A 14,581-nucleotide genomic window follows, 5' to 3' on the forward strand; every position below is an offset into this window, starting at 1 on the left:
GATTACTTCATATTTATGAACATTTAAGTAGCATTCTAAAATTAAAAGAATACAAAATAAAAAAGGGTGGGGTGGAGACATGAGCAAATGTTTGCATACATATTGCTTGCATTAAAAGCAGCAAGGAAAATTATTGTTTTCTCCAAGTCAGCCTGGTGTAAAGGATCATATTAATAGGCCCAACTACTGAGTTATTAGCTATTGCTATTATAAACAGAATCATGGTTTATAGCAGCCTTTCTAAAAGTCAGTTTAGTCTGGATCTTCCTGAGAAGCCTGCTCCGCTCACAGAGTTTGCTGTCTGTAGTTCAGTTGCTTTAGAAAACAAACAAAAATGACTGAATTCAGGACTTAATCTGATTACGCCAGGACACTGGTGAGGCTGAAACACTAAATGTATAATGTTGTTGCAACCATCCTGAACATTTAACTGTACAATGATTTTTGTATATCATTGGCACACTACTTGATAGATGTTGAGTGGCTGAATGTGTCAAGTGCTTTTGTGAAGTGCTTTGAGATCCTTGGAGGAAATGTACTAGCATTTTTTTAATGTCCTGTTAGGTCTGACAGACATCAGAGTGTGTTTTATTTTTTCATTGTAAATATTATAATGGTGCCAGCAATGGAGTATTTACTGCTTTTCATATGCGTGAGAATACTAAAGGTATGTATTTTTAAAGCAAATTCCAGAAGAATGTGAAACTAGCTTGTAACAATAATTTGTAAGTTTGTCTATTGTTTTCAAGAATATGTAAATTGTTACATTATAGAACTCGCTTTGAACCCTGCTACATAATTAGCTGCACTAAACATCAGTATTCAATTTAGAAAATCTGTAGCCAAGTGTTTTATTAGAATTTTGTGGAAAAGGAGAATGTGAACAAAACCATAGAGCAAATAATCTGAAATGCAGTTAAAAATAATGAAAACCAAGCACTAGGCACATAAACACACCAGATGAAGACACAGCAAATGAAGATCATAAAAAATAAACTGGAATAAAAACACATAAGGCCAATCCTCAGCTGAAGTAAATAGGGACATCTGCACCGGGAGTGACGGAACCTTGGTCATTCGCATTAGCTGAGGGTCTGGTCTGTGAAATTTATTATAAGGCTCATGTTTAGGAGGAAATGACAGTTACAGTAAGGGTTTTTTAGTCAACTGGTTGCATAGGGCTCCTGCAGAGATTTGGTGTTCTGACAAATGTCCTCCTGCAAATCCAGTTAAGTCGATTTAAAATAGCCCCTATGTGCTCCACCCTGCTATGGGGCTGGCATGCGAAGATGTGAGTCCGTACTTAAACTGCTGCAGTTCACAGTGCACGTTTTAGGGAAGTCCTGTGCTGCATGAATTGGTCTGATACCATTCACACTGGTGGGTCTGAGGCTGGAGCACACATCCAGCTTTGCTGACTCTCCTGTAAGACTGGAAAACCTGAGCAGAGAGGCAGGACATGTAGCTGGCTGCATCTTGGACTGCTGCAGTTATATTTGCTGGGGGGGTGGTTCTTCAAGCAGTCAGTGTGAATGATCATAAAACCCCAAAATACCAGGAAAATTAAGAGAACAGTTAGTAGAGTTAAAATTATTAGAATATGTCATGTACTTACCTGTACAAGTCCATGTATTTGCATCTCCTTGCTTTGCCTTGCTAGGCACACCAGCTCCGATACTAGTCTTTTCCATGGTGTGTCACCATTGCCTTTTTCAGTGCTCCAAGCCCCAATCAGTTTCAAGATCCGGTATGAAACCCACTTTTACTTGCATCTCAGCACCGTTCTTTCTAATATATGTAAAACCTGATGCGCTTGAGTTGTTTGCTCAGCCAACTCCATCAGCCCATCTGGTTTTGTCTCTTACTGCTCTCGCTTTCATGTGTGTCAATTCCCTTGTGCATCTTCTTAAAAACATATTCAGCTGTGCAAGAGATCTTCCCTTGCCTCTTTCAAGACTTTCCTTTAAGCATGCACACAGAAAAATACAAATCCTAATCAACTTCATAAAGTACTGCAAAAGAAAACAATAACTCTGCCCTAACAGGTTCTTGTCTCTGGTCATCCGGTGCTTTGTGAACTTTAGTTTGTGTTTTAGCCTCCTGAAACAGGATGGAAGAGTCTGGTACGTGTCCTAGATGATGCTGAATATGGTCAAGAGGGGAGCAAACACTATTAGTAATAAAGTTATTGTATGAGCATGTCCAGATTCCATACGGTCAGCTCATTTTCCTCATGAGGAGTGTCTGGCTTCCTGTGCTGTCAGTCAATCAGCATGCTAACCTTACAGGGAAATGGTGCTAAAAAACATAGGGGAAAATGGAAGAGGGATGAGACATAGCATAATCCAAGGTGCTTTGCCCAAGGCAGGACCATGTTGGTGGGTTGGTGTTTACGAAAGGCCTGGCAAGGCATTTTTCAAAAAAAAAGAGGTGTGATTGTGTGGGTTCATATGGTGAGGCAAGGAACAGGGGAGGGTTTCAGCCTGCTTTCTACATCACAATTTCACATCTTTTTGCCAGGGTTATCTGGAAGGTGTCTAGAAAGCTGGCAGGAGGGAGCTCATTCTCAAGGAACAGTACCTGCCTGAAGAAGCAACAAGGAGGTCAGTAGTGGGTGCAGCAGAAAGGGCTTGGAGCGGGCTTTGGTTAACAAAGGATCAAAGACACAGCAAATTGCACGTCTTCAATAATAGGAAACCTATGGGAGAGTAGGATGGAAAAAGGGAGGAGACAATAAGAAAGAAAGATGATGATTAGGGGAAGACTGATGGTTGTGAGAGGAGGGAGTCTTGAAAGGGGTAGTGAAGAGAGAGCGTGGGGTAAGGGGAGAGGAGGAGTGAGCAATGGATGGGGAAGACGGGAAGGGAGGGAACCTGGGCACGGGAGGAAATGCCCGAGAAGAAGTGAAGGGGTAAGAGTTAGGGGGCGGAGGAATAAACGGGGGGGCAGGGGCCGGTGTCCCCGCGTGTGTAGCCGGTTTGTCACTGCCCTGCGGCGCGGCGGGGCCCGGAGCGAAACAGCTGGAGTAAGCAAGGGGGCGCTTGGGATGCTCCCTGGTTAACAGCAGAGGGTCCGGGCCGTGACCGCAGGCTCGGCATGTGCTGGAGCCGCGCTGCACTTTCCCAGCCCCCCTGCCAGGATGAGGGGGGTCGGAGGGAGGGAGGGAGGGAGGCAGCCAGCGGGACGGGGCGATCGGCGTCCAGCAGCAAACAAGCGCTCCGGAGCCGCGGCTTCCTGGAAACGGAGCCCAGCTGGGTGACAGGCAGCGGCGATAAGCGGCGGCTATCGGGGCCCTCCCGGCGGGCCCTGCCTCGCCGCGCCGCCGCCGGCCGCCGCGCTGCCGCGGGAGCGGTGCGGAGCCGCTCTCCGCGCCCCGCCGCCGAGAGGGCAGGTAGGGAACACCTGGCCGCGGAGCGCCGCGGAGCGGGTCCCGCCGGGGACGCCCGGCTGCGGCCCCGCGGGGGGAGCGCGGGGTGCCGGCTCCGGCTCCGGGCGGGGAGAGGCGGCGTCCCGCCCCGCTGCGCGCCGGCGGAGCGCGGGCCGCGACCTCCGCCTTGCCCGGCGGCGGGAGGCGCGGGCAGGGGCGCGTCGGTAACGCCGCTTCGGGCACCCGGCAGGGAGACCGGTGTCCGAGAGGCGCGGGGCAACGGGGAGGCACCGGTACCGCATCGGTAGGTGAGAGCTGCAGGGAACCGAGGGGGGGGCACGTCACCTATAGGGCGATGCATGTCACCTATGGGCGGGTGCATGTCACCTATAGGGGGGGTAGGCTCCTTAGGAGTCTGCGGGCATCTGTAAGTAGGCAAGCTTCGGAGGATGCTGAAACTCCTACAGAGGCTGCACCGGCGCAAAGAGGTGAGGTAGCTTTTTATCCAGGGGTAAGCGCATTCACGCCAGGAAACACCCAGGAACCCCCTGGGAGGTGAACGCCTGGCTGGAGCAGGTGGAAAAGTAAGAGGAGCAGGACAATGTTTATGCCATCCTGTAGCGTTTGCATTTTGGAGGTGTCATTGTATCGGCTGGTTATATTTTAGTTAACTCTTTTTGTCTGTGCAGAGATTACATTTTATTTGTTCGTAAATACGAATTGAGGTTTTGGGTCACAGCCCAGTTACATTTTGCTTCAGACAGAGTTTAATTTCCCCTTTTAAAAAGTGTTTTAAATAAGTTGGGCCATATGGAAATTCAGTTGTTCATCAACCAAAGAAACTTGAAGGAATTTGAAAAATAAGGTTACATATTTCTTGAGCCATTTCTTGAGTATTGCACCAGAGTCAGAGTACAGCACCAGTACTCAAAACTCCTGATTCAGTCATTTCCTTTGTTAGGATCAAGACTTAATCCGTCTCTACCTGTGTTTTCACAGCTGTAAAATGGGAGCTACACCTGTTAATGAGGGGCATTGCATATTCTTTTTGGAAAGACCTTAATTAAAAAAAAAAAGCAGAGGAAGACCATTTGTAAGGGTAGTAATGCAGAATGTGTCTGAGGGAACATTTCATGTTGAATGGAGAGATACATCTGAGAAAGATGTGGTGTCTAAAGGAACATGCCTATTAGAAACAACTTCTCTGTTGTATTCATTTCTTGTGCAGTTGATCACTTACATGCTGCTGCTCTGAATTCTGCAGAGTGGATGATGTAAGCACCACATGTAGTGGTGCAGGAAAAGCTGCACAAAACCAGCCAAAATGGGATGGAGCTGTTATTGAATGGCAGGCCAAGCCCACTTTATGCCCCAGGTCTAGAGAGAAACTTGTATGAGATACAACACATATGATATGGTAGTGAAGAACTAGCTTGGTAAAATTTTCCTCTGATTAGAGTCTGGGTACTGTTTAGAGGAATTAAAGGGCTTCCCTGAGATGACAGGTCCTGCATCCCTATCTAATGCTCGATTCTCGAGTCAGTCAGTAACTGCAGTGAAACAGTGGTGTTTCTGTTAACAGCATGGAGCCAAGAACGCGGAAATATAGGCCAAACAGTGAGTTATGTAATGGTATTCCCTAAAGGGTAGTATAAAGATGAGATGATTTCCTTCTGTCAAGACAAAGAGCAGCCGTACAGTTGCTCTACAATGTTCGCCCTAGCCCTGGGTTCCTTAGGAGCAATCCAGGCAGGGAGTTGGGACCCTGTAATAGCAGATCCACCAATATCACTTTATTCCCTTCCACAGCTAATTCCTTCACAAATATTCCTTTGCAATATCCTCATAAAGAACCTGAGAAGTGGAACAGAGCCGTTATGGTTAGAAAGGAAAACCAGACTCAGCCTATGGGGAGGGGAAAGTTATGATTTTAATGTGTCTTTTCCTCAGGGGTTTGAGGAGTGATAATGTGGAGTTACAGTGCACCAGGGCAAAATGGAGGTTCTGTGTATAGAAAGTTATACAGGATAAAGCAAGGGAGTGAGAACTGTCTCAGAAGGTTTGTTAATTATGCCATTTGGATGGAATAAGTAGAAAGGCTAGATTGGAAGTGAAGGAGATATTTTATGTAAAATAGTATGTTTAATATTAGTTAAATATACACGCTTGATCTTAGCCAAAAGGCTGAGAAAAAGGGAACAGACAGACTTGAATTATCCAGGCTGTTATTGGCCAGAACTGGATTTTGGAAGGTGATTGGCTGGTGACAATCCAAAATTATTCAGACAGCAAGTCTTGCAAAGGACATCAGCTGGCCTTTAATGACTAGAGGTGCTCAGGGTCCTGGGTTTAATTCTGATTGTAAGATGGCATCTCCAACAGTACAAGATGGACATACGTATTTGTGAAACACCAGTTTTTAACCACTTTTTTAAACTTTCCCATTTCTGTTGCCAGTTTATTCTCCCTGAGCATGGATTGGTTTAAACTGGTATGTCTTCAAAGACAGAATGCCTGAAAACCATAATTTTTATTCACTTCAACTTTTTAGGGAAAAAAACTTGGGTTTCAGCCAATCAAGGCATTTAATCATTAGTAATTTCGAGGAACAGAACACCAAGACAATCTTGTCTTCATCACTAATACAGAAAGCACTGTAAGTGTAGTTAGCAAACGCATTTATATGTAACTGACCTAGATTTGAATTTAGCTGTTTTAAATTAAATAATAAAATTTGTTTCATGGGGAACTTAAAATGCAATTATTATTGGAAAATTAACTGTGTCAGTGATATTTTGTTATTCATCAGGTATGTTCTTTGAATGAATTCATCCCTGATCTGCTTGATGGAGTAGCAAAAATCCACTTTCATTATTCTTTTAAGTCTTGCTGCTTCAGGCTGAGTTAGGTGAATGCAGTAGCCCTTGCAAATTGCTCTGGCCCTTGTATCATGAATTAACATCCATGGTAGAGTTTATATCTTGAGGTGTCAATCTCAGTTGCACTGTAAAATACCGTAATAACTTGCTTTGGATTATAGTCATATAGTACAGCTTCAAGATTTCAAACAGACTTGTCAGGATTATTAGTGATTAAGAAACCTGTTCACTTGTTGACTTAGCAAACTGAATTGGGGCTGTAAGCTTTTATTCTTGTTTTTCTTTCCTTTCTCCACAACTAAATTGTCCAGACTACAAATTCTGAGCATGCTGGCATGCTCAAGCGGGGATGTCCAAGACTTATATTAAGCGGCAATAGGTTCCTATAATTTCAAGTAAGGCCGGTAAAATCTATTGGTCCTCAACAGCTCAGAGAGCCATGGGTTGCATGTTTCAGTATGGGTAACTAATAGTAGGGGCATCTGAATTTAACAGACACTTCAGACATTTTGGCCTTATGTGCTCCTGACACATTTCATCTGTAGAGTGGTGATAATACAATAATGTTTACATAGAACTGGGGAGATGATAAAAAATCAATATCAATCTTTCTCCGTTATGTAGGAAGAGTTATATTTATGATTAGCGAATGAACCTTGTTCCTCTTAGCTGAATACTTTCCTCACTTATTTCATGTGGTAGGAACAGTGGTAACAAAGCACTCATCATTTTGTTTAAAAAAAGCTGGCTCATAGAATGTGTGTGCACCACAAGAGTTTTCTCTAACCGTTGTAGAAACATTTTTAAACTTGTAATTTTAAGCTATGCATAAGTATTGGTAGCTAATATTCTGTGTGCCTATGAAGGCGAAAAGGGTTATCTAATTACATGTATTTGCAGATCTCTCTCTGCTTCACATTCTTGCAGACCAGAACGACGACATAACTTTCTTCTTTCAGGACAGTTAATGTTCTGGCCCAGAATTATAGCACCAGATGTGTTGCCACAGAAACAATTTAAAGGGAGAAGGAATTGCAAGGAAATTGTCTTTCTAGTGGAAAATGTAAAAGCAGTATTCATGTTTTAGAGCCTCTCATTGGTTTCTATGTGTGTTATATGTGCTCACAGGAGAGAATAAGGGAGAATTTTGCTTTTTTGTTTCATACATCTGTTAGCATTTTAAAATTCTCTATACAGGGTTGAAAATTGAAAAATTTTGTACTATGGGCATGAGTTATGTACCTCAGAGACTTTTTTTTATTAAATCCTGACTCATTTTTAGAAACTTTTTCCTTGAAAAGTGTGCAGTGTGCTAGCTGATTTACTTAGCTCCACTTGCAACATGCTTTGGAAAATATTTCCAGCAATAGTTGTTTCTGTGAAAGTAAGGAAACATTTGACTATATAAAATAATCCCAGATTTTGATGCTGAGAATTAATAGCATATTCTTACTTACTACAATTGACATGCTGATGAAAAGAGGGAATGTATATAGGAAATATTTTGATTTAATCTTGCCTAGGAAGCCTTAAAGCAGCCAAAGCCTTGAGTTTAGCTAGTATTTCTTTTTCTCAGAGTAGTTGCCACAGGATACTCTATTCAACATATTCTTTTCTCAGCTATGATGAAAATATTTGTCTGAACAAAATGCAACATGAATTACCTTTTCACTTTTTTGAAGAGCATCTTTATCCTATATCAGATTTGCATACTGTTTGGGGTAGAATAAGGAGAAAAACATCCAGGAAGGCCACAGCTACAGCAGAGCAGGTTGGCACAGGTAATAATTGTGTCAGAAACTCTCCAGATGTGGATACATCTAGTATTTGCAAAAAGAGATTTTTCTTGTAGAATTTATGCTGATTTTTTACCAAATTAATTTAAACTAACAAAAATACTGATGGAATAGTGTCTGCACTAGGATTTCAGTCTCATCATAGACGTATCATAAAATACAGCATCTGTAACTAACATTGGTGGTCATTTATTGTATAAAATTGACTGAAAAATCTGGGAAAATTTAAAAAAGGCCAAGATTAACACATAAAGAGACTTATTTCCACAGTTCTTTGTCATTCATGCATTTGGAAGGTCTTTGTCCCTGCAAATTTTGAAATACTGCTGGCTGGGTAGCTGAAGGAAACGTAATTGCATTTATCTTAGCAAAAGCCAGGGTGAAGTTCCTGTCTCTTTGGAGTGATGGAAAAATTTTACCATATGCGTCTGTATGCATAACACTACCCTGTGATTTTGGATGATAATGGACATACAATGTTATGCCAAGAAGCCTTATTCTATTATTTGTTTGTTTGTTTTATTATTTTCCCTCTGTGAAATTTATTTTTTTTAAATGTTTTTTCATCTAGCCATACTTTTAAATGTCCCTCAGTTTGGAAATAAATAATTTATTCCCTTTGTTACTAATTTTTTATACAAATCTGGGATCTTCACTTTTCCATTGAGGAAAATTGTTTGTAACAGAAGAATCAGAATATATCCAGGTGTACTAGAGTTAGAAAGAGTTACTTATGCTTATGAAAATAGTTCAACCTTATTTTAAGTGTCCTACAAGAGTAATCTTTTGAAATCTACCAGTTTTGGAATTAGACTGCATACCATGTCACACATTGGTGTTTTGGCAGGTTCACAGGCATGTACATCACCAAACAAGATCTGCCATAAAGATAAGAAATTCATTTCTCTCTTGCATTCCTTATTCAGGCAGAACTCCAGTTCTGGGTGTGGAAGGAATGCAGAGCCGGACCTAGAGCTTGTGTCTGCACAGGTTAGAAATGAACTTTCAGTGTAAAATTTGGATCTGAATCTGCATCCATATTTCGCTAGAAGACCACAGATACTTGAATCCAGATTTCTGGTTTGGGTGCTCTTTAGGGCTGAACCAGTCCTTATGTTCGGAAGCTGATCCAAATGTCCCCTTAATTAATTCACATCCTTTTGTTTAATCCCATGAGAAGATAGTTTAGTCTTTCTTTAGGCAGTAGAGCTTTCCCAGACAGACATTGTAAACTAGAAATATAGATACTTACAATTTTCTTAAAAATGTCCTTTGGGCCTGAAATTTCTTGTGCTTGGTTTCAATCCAGTATTGAATAAGACTGGAAAGTCTGAATAATGTCAGTTCAGCTGCATTTGAGTTATTCAAGTGCATTTTAAAAATATGTACTTTCCACTTACATTTTTTCCACAATTCTCTGCACTTACATAACCTCTGTTTTATTATTTAAATTGCCACAGACTTGAAGAGGGGAAAATCATTCTCCAATACTGGGACTCAACAGATAAACAAACAGGGAGGCAATTCAAAGACCTCAGTGTTCTTTAAAACCTTAGTGTTTACTGCTTTCGTGTTAGCATGAATAAGTTGATATTTCTACCAGTGCAGACAAAATAGAATGTAAATAACCTTCAGTTTATCTATGCACAGAATTTCTGCAATTTTTACATTATGTAATTGAATTATGTAATTTACATTATGTAATTTTACAAAAAGAGTATAGAAGGTTTTTCCAGATTATAAGGAAGGATTTTGTTTGATGAGATCTGTAAAGTTAAAATAGTAGGCCCAGGGTTTTCAAAAGGATTTGACACAGAGAGGTACTCCAAATGCATATGCAGGTGTTTGAGCAATTATTACAATAGAGTGTACCTATTGGGTAACTGTGTGTGGAAATGTGGCTAATACTTGATCTATACAGAAAGTTCACAGGCTTTTCTAAAGTTTTGAAGATAACTGATTTGTAGCAAGTTAGTTACCTGTTTGTTACAATGGAAGGGAACATAAAAGTGCAATTTAAATGGATGGATCATGTCTAAAACTGCATCGGTTTAATTCCATCAGTAATATCACAGCTTCAGCATCACTATATGTTTGTTGTATAGATATATATAAGTACACGTTACTGTGTGCCCTTTTTCGTGCTTTTAGTACAATAGTATATGCTCAGATTTTATGAAAATCTGTCACTAGGCTTTTGTTATTCATTGTCTGAAATGGAAGCCCACACAGTGATCTTGAAGGTAATGCCACCTTTGAGAGTCCTGCATGTAGAGAGCTGATGGGAAATACTGCTTTAATTAACCACAACTCCCACTGAAACAATGGAGCTATCCTTTGTGTAACGCTGCTGAAGTCATTGGATCTTGTTCCTAATTCCACTGAGGCTGAGTTGTGCCCCTCCCTTTTTCTGAAGTGTTCACATGCCAATGTGTTGTGCAACTAACATAATTTGTTAACAAATAAAGAAGAATTTAAATAACCTTAGAAAATCAGTGCAGGCATCCCAGCTGCCTGCAAACAAACATCAGAAGTGCAAAACAAGTAAGCAGCAGTGCAAAGTATCTCAAAATTGCTTGAGCTTGGGTTCTTCAAGAACAAAAACACAAGTCTAAGGAGTATGTGCTCTGCAGGAGAAGGCTTTGGATGAGAACATACACTGCATCTTCTGGTAAGATCTCCAGTCCAGACATAATTTCTGCATCTGCCCAGCCTAGCTTGTTTTCTCCAGAGCTGTAGTAATACATGATTAATCTTTCCCCTGTATATGTATGAATTTGACTGAGTTTAGTTTCATTTAAAGCAATAAGCAAGTATACTTTGACCTGTAATGGTCAGATTATCTTTACAATACAGTAAAATTATAGCTTATTGTAAAATATCTCTCTCGAATAAGCCAATGCATATGGAGCAAAATATCATCTTTCTATTACAACACCAAATGCACTGTGTGCCATTGCTGCTGTAACTGCATCAGGATCTGGATTTAATTCTAGATCTGAATTAGTATATTGTTGGAATCACTTGTCAACATGTATATTTTGTATCTGAATGGCCATTTCTGAATTTTGAAGATCACCCAAGAGTGATTTTCTGCCAGTAAGTTCTCTGGGCTGTACATTCTCAATGACAATTCTGTAGAGGATCACAAATGTGAGTTCATAAGATCAATGATCCATGCACTGATCGTTGGAGAGTCATATTGCAAGCGTGGGAAAACTGCCAGGGGACATAGAACATCACAGGGACATACTGTTCTATCTACTGCCTCTCCAGCCGGGCATGGTTCCTCGTTGATTGGAAGGTGTATCCCTGTTGTGCTTATAGCACCTTTCAGCATTCTGGACACTGCTGCCATCATCTCAGGCTCATCTGGCAAGATGTGTGATGATTATGTCTTTCACAAATCATGCCTGTCTGATGCCAAAAAAGCAGATCAGTGCACACATAGTGCCTTTGATATCACTGGAGTCATCACAATACTGTGATGGTTAACTGTTTTGCCTAGGTGTTGTCCTGAAATGCCAAGTTTTTTGTTGGTGATCTCATCGATCACCAGGACTCCTTAAATTATCGATCAAGCAGCAGCTGTGTGAATATGGACTATGCATTTGGCCGTCGGTTTTTGTGTTGGATCTCTCTGCAGCTCTGATAACTATAACTTAATGCAAACCTGACTGTCATTTCCCTACATACCACATTCTGAAGGTGACTGTTTTTTGTCCTTGTTCTCTTAGGACAATAGGAGCTGATGAACTAAGGATCAGTAGGTACAGTGAACTGGTTGATACCTTGAGTCTTTTGCTCATTGGTGTTGGGTAAAAGCTCTTCACACTCTTGAGTCACTGTGGTGTTAGCATTACAGTTCACTCCTTCCATGTTGAAAGGGAACTAAGAGAACTTTCTTACAGGGGGCCCAGTTTTGTGAAGTGACACAATCCTATCTGCAAGAGTGGTCTCAATTATAATTGGCTCATAGGTAAGTAATAGAGTCTGGGTAACATAGACTAAGTCAATTTACATCACAAAAATAAGTCTGGTTTTATGAGGCATGAAGGACTTATCCACAGATTTTTTTATAAACTGAGAATTGTAGTTGTTCTACACTTGCCATGTAGTCATACTAATCTTTGTTCTGTGCTTAAACATAGTACTGCTATAATTTTGTCTCACTTGAGGTTTTTTTTTTAATGATATAGCCACATGATTTAAAAGCTTCTGCAGCTATATTGTTATGGCAGTGTTGTACACTAACACAATTTATTCTTTTCCCTGATGCTTTATAGCAGTATGTCTGTACTAGCAAACTCCTTGCAGTATCTAAAGACACACAAGTAATAAGTCCCTCTCTACAGCTGTTCAATCCTTGTCTATATTACAGATTCTTGCCCTCAGCTAAACTGAGTAAGGACTGTGAAAAAAGGTTTCTTTTACCAACATGGCTGAATTAGCAAAAGATGCAAGTATAGAAGCAGTTATAGTGCACAGCAACCTTGTGCATGTGTTAGTACTAATCGTTTTAAGTCTGAGGGATAGTTTTAACTATGCTGACAGAAAGCACAGGCTTGCCGAGTGGCTCTGCTCATTCTAGGAGAACTTTTGTAGTAAATAATACCAATATACTGATAGCAGTGAGGTGCTGGTAGTATAGATACACAGAAGGTGTTCACATCGAAGGTTTTTTTTACATTATCTGCAGGCTACTAATACCTTTCAAAACTATACTAGATGTATTAAAACAACAAAGCTTTCTTGTATAACTGTATAAATCTATGTTACAAAGTTTCTGGCATAGCTGTGAGCACTAAGAGGAATGTTAAAAAATGAAACCCATAAAGATTTAGCTATGCTGGCAAAATACTCATATAAAATACTCCTTTTGCCAGGATTGCCTGTGTCTTTTGGGGAGAGAGGTAGAAACAAACTGGCAGAAGACCTCAGTTATCTCTTCTGTTGGAGTTTTATTGTTGTACTTACACACAGATGCTGAGTAAACCAGTCCAAGGTCTAAGAAAAACTCCTTGTGATGCTGAAAAATATGAAACACTAAGCAGATGTGACTGCTTGTTGCAGTAAAAGCTTTTGAGTCCTCAGGGAACAAACAATTGGGTTCACACTCTTTGAAGAAGTTTGAGACAGAGAGCTGATTGATTTTTTTGTGCACAAAACTGAAATGTATTTTCATGAGTGACTCTAGCTGTGTTTGTTGATGATATTCATAACATTTCAAGGGACGTTAAAATTAGATTAGCTTTTGGCCTACATGTTGAAGTGGTTTGATCTCAACTGATCCTGCTACTGAGCAACTTCTGCTTAGCACTTCCAGTTATGTCTGCCTTTGTTTTTCCAGTGACTAGCTCTCTTGTGCTTGGGCTGGGTGATGTAGAAGAGCCTGACATTTCCAGGAATTTATTTATCTCTGGCAGAAGTCTTGTTAATGTCAGTTATTGATAAGTGGGAAAGTAAACGTGTGGCTGATTAGGCAGTGCACTTTCAATGGCTTACCACTGGTCTGATTTCATGTCACAGCACATAGTGGTCCTCCAAAGAAAAATTCTTCTACCACTAATTAATTTTAAAAATTATTTTTACTGTATGATTTTGTTTATAACTTATCTACTTCTTGCTCCTTTCTAATGTAGAATTTTTTTTTCTTGTTTACAAATTTCAGTCACATTAGAGATACCATTTTCTGGCCTTGCTAGAAATACTTCTGATTCAAGAAATAAGCATGGCAACTGTATTAACCTTTAATGAATCTCAAAAGGGAGTTTTCACATGCCCAAACAGATTCTTTCTATTTGCTGACTGTGAAATATTTGAATTAAATAGCAGTAACAAAAACACAGGGCTGAAGAAAGGAAGTTTATGAAGGCCAAGGCAGACCTGCAACCAGTTATTCTGATGGAAGGCATCACCACTCTCCTTTAGAGATGTGTTGTCAGAACTGTTTATGTGAGCTCTCCCTACCCAGCTTCCAGGAAAACAACTGCTTTAGAAAAAACACTTGAAACAGTAGTCTTCGCTAAGCTATCTTTTTAAGGCTGAAATAGGTTTAAGGGGCATTCCATGGAGTAATGATCATTGTAGATTTTGTAGTCTTTCCTGGGCAAACTATGTCCAGAAGTCAGTACACAAGTTTGACTCTTCTGATTTTATAATTTTCAAAAGACTATTGCTGTAATTCTGTTTAGGCTTGAAATAATCCAAAGTTGTCTTCTAGGCAGAACCAGACTGACAAAACTTGAATATCTGTTTTAAAAGTAAATGTAGTTTGGTTTAGACTGCATTTTGCTTAACTGCTCGCTTCACCATATGTATCCTAATATACATTAGTCTTTCAGCTGTTTCCTAAGCCATCTCCTTTTGAATGTTTAATATTTAAGAACCAATTAGTTCCATTTTGTTTTGTTTGGATTGCTTGCAATTAAGCATTCTTTGAAGCCAGCTTTATTTAGCTAATTCTGTCACAAAAATAAGCTCCAAGGGAATGAAGAGAAGTTCAAGCTAGCCAATGTTTATTTTTATTATTAATAATT

General features: G+C 40.3%; 1 protein-coding gene across 6 annotated transcripts in view; it reads left to right on the forward strand.

Moving 5' to 3' along the window:
• Nucleotides 1-3,229: 3,229 nt before the first annotated feature.
• Nucleotides 3,230-14,581, forward strand: part of RIPOR3 (RIPOR family member 3) — a 55,225-nt gene continuing 43,873 nt past the window's right edge. For 2 of the 6 annotated variants that reach the window (XM_072878905.1, XM_072878910.1), the window contains exons 1-2: nt 3,244-3,391; nt 11,954-12,021. The gene's annotated coding sequence lies outside the window, so the exon portion shown is untranslated. Of the gene's footprint in view, nt 3,392-3,517; nt 3,672-8,991; nt 9,033-11,953; nt 12,022-14,581 lie in introns of those variants that run through there. The other 4 variants (XM_072878908.1, XM_072878907.1, XM_072878906.1 and 1 more) reach the window with 4 other exon arrangements.

This window comes from Ciconia boyciana, chromosome 14 (genome assembly GCF_034638445.1).
Source record: "Ciconia boyciana chromosome 14, ASM3463844v1, whole genome shotgun sequence".
NCBI classification, from domain to species: domain Eukaryota; kingdom Metazoa; phylum Chordata; class Aves; order Ciconiiformes; family Ciconiidae; genus Ciconia; species Ciconia boyciana.